The following is a 6587-nucleotide window of genomic DNA, read 5'->3' as shown; positions in this document are numbered from 1 at the left end:
GGGTCCAGGGGGGCTCGACCCCCCTGATTAACACCTGAGACCCCCTGAAAGCCTCAACAGCAATATTTGAGGGGGGTCTCCAAAATTATTCTTTTTTAAATTATAATATTGATTTGTCACTTGCAATGGTCACTACAATGTTTTTAAGCTTTGGCTTGCATCCATGACATATTGTATAGCATTATGTGAAAGATCCTGTCATAACGTCGAAGTGAAATGGTTCTTACCTTGTATTTCAATCAATGTTCGTTGTCTGCTTTGTCAACACACTAGTTGACTCTAGTCCAGTTATTATCACTGCAGTTTGCGATGGAGAGACCAGGTTTTGCGGCGAGCACTAAAAAGTGAAATCCCACGGAACCCGAGCGTTCTAGCGTCTGCCGCTGTAAACATGATCTCATAACTTATGATTATTAAAACTGACATTGACAAAATAATACAATACTTAAAAAAAACACACACAGGTATATTTTAATGTTGAAATGTAACAATCTATTGTCATATATAGGCTTACTTACTTACTTAATCTTCGACCGGTATATTGTGCAATAAACGGGAGATGGGGACCCCCCCTCGATTATTGACGGGTATTTTGCACAGTGCTTATTACATTAGTTTTACTCAAACCATAGTTCTGTTCTGTCTACCACCTGTGTGTGTGTGTGTGTGTGTGTGTGTGTGTGTGTGTGTATGTGTGTGTGTGTGTGTGTGTGTGTGTGTGTGTGTGTGTGTGCGTGTGCGTGTGCGTGTCCGTGTCCGTGTGTCTGTAAGTAGGCTTAAGCTCCTCCCACTTTGACTTAAGCTCCTCCCACTTTGACTTAAGCTCCAAATGTCGCTGGAGTTGGGCAGAGGGCACAGGTTGGGTCCTCACCATACCACTGGTGAAGGTTCTTTGGAGATGGGAGCACATCATAGGTAGCTCTGATGATGAAGCTGATGTTGCTTGCCTCCATTCCCCAGAGCTCCCTCCAGCTGAGCTTTCTCCTTTCCAGACCTTCCCACCTCATCCATTGTCCCTGCTTTGCAAGAGAGACGGCCTTCGCGCTTCTTTCAGCCTCCTCCTGACGGCGCACCTCCTCGACCACCATTTTCTTCCTCTCTGATGTTGAGGCCTTACGCCAAGTTGGTTTACTTGCTGCAAGACCAAAGCCTCCTCTTCCCAGCTGGACATGCCCCACGATGTCATTGTGCCTCAGGGCTGACGTAGCATGCTGCACCGCGTCAGATGGTGTCCATTTCCGTCCAGTTATAAGGGGTGGTACAGCATTGCTGATGGTCTGGTCTCTGGAATCCTTCAACGTCATCTGGAGTCTTACTTTAGAGCACTTGTACTCTTCGGTGAGGCTCGTGATGGGTAGTTCAAGGACCCCTTTTCCATAGAGGCCGATGTTGGTCAGACAGCGTGGGACACCGAGCCATTTCTTCACATATGAAGTAATGGTTCGCTCCATCTTCTCCACAGTTGTTATTGGGACCTCATAGATAGTGAGTGGCCACATTACCCGAGGGAGAAGTCCAAATTGCAGGCACCAGAGCTTGAGCTTCCCTGGCAGTAGGGTCTTGTTGATGTTTTCCAGACTGTTGGTGATGTCCTGCCTTAGCTGCTGCACTTGGTCTTTGTCCCTGAGGCTTGCGTTGTACCATCTACCTAGGCTTTTTACAGGTTGCTCTACCACTGTTGGTATTGGGTCGTCCCCAATACAGAACTTCACGTTTTTAAGCTCTCCCTTGACTATAGAGATGCTTCGTGACTTGCTCGGCTTGATTTTCATCCGGGCCCACTTGATGTTCTCCTGCAGTTTTCCAAGTAGCCGCCTGGTGCATGCTGCAGTAGTGGTCAGAGTGGTCATGTCATCCATGTATGCTCGGATAGGTGGAAGGCGGATCCCGTTCTTAGTTCGCTCACCCCCGACCACCCATCTTGAGGCCCTGATGATGACCTCCATGGCCATTGTGAAGGCCAGGGGTGAGATTGTACAGCCTGCCATGATGCCTACTTCTATGCGCTGCCATGATGTTGTGAAGTCGGCTGTTGTGAAGCAAAGTTGCAGGTCTTCGAAGTAGGCTTTTACTAGGGTAGTGATGGATGATGGAACGTGGAAAAAGTCGAAGGATTCCCAGAGGAGGTTATGGGGAACTGAGCCAAAGGCATTGGCCAGGTCAAGGAAGATGACATGGAGGTCTCTTTTGTCCTTCTTTGCTGCTTGGATCTGGTGCCAGATCATACTGGTATGCTCCAAGCAACCAGAGAACCCAGGAATGCCGGCCTTCTGTACGGATGTATCTACGTACTTGTTCTTCACCAGGTAGGTGGACAGCCTCTGTGCTATTACGCTGAAAAATATTTTCCCTTCAACGTTGAGAAGGCAGATTGGCCGGAATTGACTGATGTCTGTCGCATCCTTCTCCTTGGGAATTAGCACACCTCCCGCCCTTCGCCACGCCTTAGGTATTATTCCCTTCTGCCACACTATCCTCATGAGCCTCCAAATAAAGCATAGAACATCTGGTGCGTTCTTGTAGAGCTTATACGGTACACCATTCGGCCCAGGGGCTGATGCTGATCTTGCGCGCCGTACTGTATTCTCTACTTCCTTCCATTTTGGAGGGCCAGTCTCCAGGTTGACATCAGGAGGTTGAATAGGTGGGATGTCATGTGGGATGACTAGCTGTTCGTGCCTTTTCGTGTCCTGGTGGACCTTTTCCAGATGTTCTTCAAGTTCCTGCTTTGGAGTTTTCAGGATTCCGCTTTTTTCCTTAACGAAGAGATCTTTGACGAACTTGAAGGGGTTTTTATAGAACCGAGTTCTTGTGTGTTCCTTCCTCTTGCGAAGTTTCCTCAAGTTCTCCGCTCTTCGCAAGGTTGCCAACCGGCATTTGATGTCCCCCTGGAGTAGCATGAGACCTTCTCTCTCTGCATCAGAGGCCTTCTTCCACTGCTTTCTCAGCTGCCTTCTCTCTCTGACCAGTCTTTCGATCTCTTGCTGCCTCCTGGATTTGGCTGGCGCTGGTGTTGCTTTGTCACTTCTCCTAATGTTCACTCCAAAGCGCTCTTCTCCGTAGTGGTAGATGATATCGCCGATCCGGTCAAGCTTTTTCTCTGCTGTGCCCACTTGTTGCTCCAGGATTTTTATCAGGTCGTTGTTGACTGTTTCCCACTCTCTCTTTTCAACAGCTTTGGGCCACTTCACACTCGGTCTGTGCCCTTTGATCTTTTCCTCCTTGGGAGGTCTCTGTGGTTGGGTAGGTTCCTCCACCGGCATTTCTGTGCTTGTATTATCCTCCTCAGTGACAGGGGTGCTGATGCTCTGCGAACTTTGGTTTTTGTCCCGTCGCTGTGCTTCAATCGACTGATTTGACTGGTTGCTTCGTAAGAAGTACTGGTCAATGCGAGGCCCTTGTCTCTGCTTTCTGGTTCATACCTCAGCAAATCTGAAGAGGAAAAGAGTGATCATTCTCAAGTTATGGGCTTTTTTGTCACCTTCCCCATATTCGGCCTGGTCTAATTTGGGTCTTTTTCAGGGATTGGGGTAGCTCTAAAGAACAACCAAAAAAACCTAATTTCCCCAAAAATAAAAGTTGACAACAATCAATTTCATTAATGGGAGACCCTAAAGATAAGAAAAATCATTGTTGTCATTTGTTCTACCTCGGGTAGGGGTATCTCAACATCTGAGGGCCCTTCCTGCTAGACTATACTGGCATGCATGTGAATATAAGCCAGCACAGCACACATCCAGTCAAGGAAGAACAGACACATATGTTTATCACACCCATGCAAATGTAGGCTTATTACCAGTGTGCGAAATCCGGGGGGGTCCAGGGGGGCTCGACCCCCCTGATTAACACCTGAGACCCCCTGAAAGCCTCAACAGCAATATTTGAGGGGGGTCTCCAAAATTATTCTTTTTTAAATTATAATATTGATTTGTCACTTGCAATGGTCACTACAATGTTTTTAAGCTTTGGCTTGCATCCATGACATATTGTATAGCATTATGTGAAAGATCCTGTCATAACGTCGAAGTGAAATGGTTCTTACCTTGTATTTCAATCAATGTTCGTTGTCTGCTTTGTCAACACACTAGTTGACTCTAGTCCAGTTATTATCACTGCAGTTTGCGATGGAGAGACCAGGTTTTGCGGCGAGCACTAAAAAGTGAAATCCCACGGAACCCGAGCGTTCTAGCGTCTGCCGCTGTAAACATGATCTCATAACTTATGATTATTAAAACTGACATTGACAAAATAATACAATACTTAAAAAAAACACACACAGGTATATTTTAATGTTGAAATGTAACAATCTATTGTCATATATAGGCTTACTTACTTACTTAATCTTCGACCGGTATATTGTGCAATAAACGGGAGATGGGGACCCCCCCTCGATTATTGACGGGTATTTTGCACAGTGCTTATTACATTAGTTTTACTCAAACCATAGTTCTGTTCTGTCTACCACCTGTGTGTGTGTGTGTGTGTGTGTGTGTGTGTATGTGTGTGTGTGTGTGTGTGTGTGTGTGTGTGTGTGCGTGTGCGTGTGCGTGTCCGTGTCCGTGTGTCTGTAAGTAGGCTTAAGCTCCTCCCACTTTGACTTAAGCTCCTCCCACTTTGACTTAAGCTCCTCCCACTTTGATTTAAGCTCCTCCCACTTTGATTTAAGCTCCTCCCACTTTGACTTAAGCTCCGCCCACTTTGACTTAAGCTCCGCCCACTTTGACTTAAGCTCCTCCCACTTTGATTTAAGCTCCGCCCACTTTGACTTAAGCTCCTCCCACTTTGACTTAAGCTCCTCCCACTTTGACTTAAGCTCCTCCCACTTTGATTTAAGCTCCGCCCACTTTGACTTAAGCTCCTCCCACTTTGATTTAAGCTCCTCCCACTTTGATTTAAGCTCCTCCCACTTTGATTTAAGCTCCGCCCACTTTGACTTAAGCTCCTCCCACTTTGATTTAAGCTCCTCCCACTTTGATTTAAGCTCCTCCCACTTTGATTTAAGCTCCTCCCACTTTGCTTTAAGCTCCTCCCACTTTGACTTAAGCTCCGCCCACTTTGACTTAAGCTCCTCCCACTTTGACTTAAGCTCCTCCCACTTTGATTTAAGCTCCTCCCACTTTGATTTAAGCTCCTCCCACTTTGATTTAAGCTCCTCCCACTTTGACTTAAGCTCCGCCCACTTTGATTTAAGCTCTGCCCACTTTGCCTTAAGCTCCTCCCACTTTGATTTAAGCTCCTCCCACTTTGATTTAAGCTCCGCCCACTTTGATTTAAGCTCCGCCCACTTTGATTTAAGCTCCGCCCACTTTGACCTAAACTCCTCCCACTTTGATTTAAGCTCCTCCCACTTTGATTTAAGCTCCGCCCACTTTGACTTAAGCTCCTCCCACTTTGACTTAAGCTCCACCCACTTTGACTTAAGCTCCTCCCACTTTGATTTAAGCTCCTCCCACTTTGATTTAAGCTCCTCCCGCTTTGATTTAAGCTCCGCCCACTTTGACTTAAGCTCCTCCCACTTTGATTTAAGCTCCGCCCACTCTGACTTAAGCTCCTCCCACTTTGATTTAAGCTCCGCCCACTTTGACTTAAGCTCCTCCCACTTTGATTTAAGCTCCGCCCACTTTGACTTAAGCTCCTCCCACTTTGATTTAAGCTCCTCCCACTTTGATTTAAGCTCCTCCCACTTTGATTTAAGCTCCTCCCACTTTGATTTAAGCTCCGCCCACTTTGATTTAAGCTCCTCCCACTTTGATTTAAGCTCCGCCCACTTTTACACAGCTCATTAACATACAGCTCATTAGCATGAATCTCATTAGCATGAAGCTCATTAACATACAGCTCATTAACATACACACACAGCTAATTAACATACATCTCATTAACATACAGCTAATTAGCATGAAGCTCATTAACATACAGCTCATTAACATACACACACAGCTCATTAACATACATCTCATTAACATACAGCTCATTAGCATGAATCTCATTAGCATACAGCTCATTAACATACACACACAGCTAATTAACATACATCTCATTAACATACAGCTAATTAGCATGAAGCTCATTAACATACAGCTCATTAACATACACACACAGCTAATTAACATACATCTCATTAACATACAGCTAATTAGCATGAAGCTCATTAACATACAGCTCATTAACATACACACACAGCTCATTAACATACATCTCATTAACATACAGCTCATTAGCATGAAGCTCATTAACATACACACAGCTCATTAACATACATCTCATTAACATACAGCTCATTAGCATGAAGCTCATTAACATACAGCTCATTAACATACACACACAGCTAACTAACATACAGCTCATTAACATACAGCTCATTAGCATGAAGCTCATTAACATACAGCTCATTAACATACACACACAGCTCATTAACATACAGCTCATTAACATACAGCTCATTAGCATGAATCTCATTAGCATGAATCTCATTAGCATACAGCTCATTAACATACACACAGCTAATTAACATACATCTCATTAACATACAGCTAATTAGCATGTTTATTTAGCATTAGCATTTTTTGTTTTTTTGACAGATCTGT

This window comes from Nansenia antarctica (genome assembly GCF_963989245.1).
Source record: "Nansenia antarctica genome assembly, chromosome: 19".
NCBI classification, from domain to species: Eukaryota; Metazoa; Chordata; class Actinopteri; order Argentiniformes; family Microstomatidae; genus Nansenia; species Nansenia antarctica.
The sequence above is the reverse complement of the archived record's forward strand: the minus strand, read 5'-3'. Positions refer to the sequence as shown.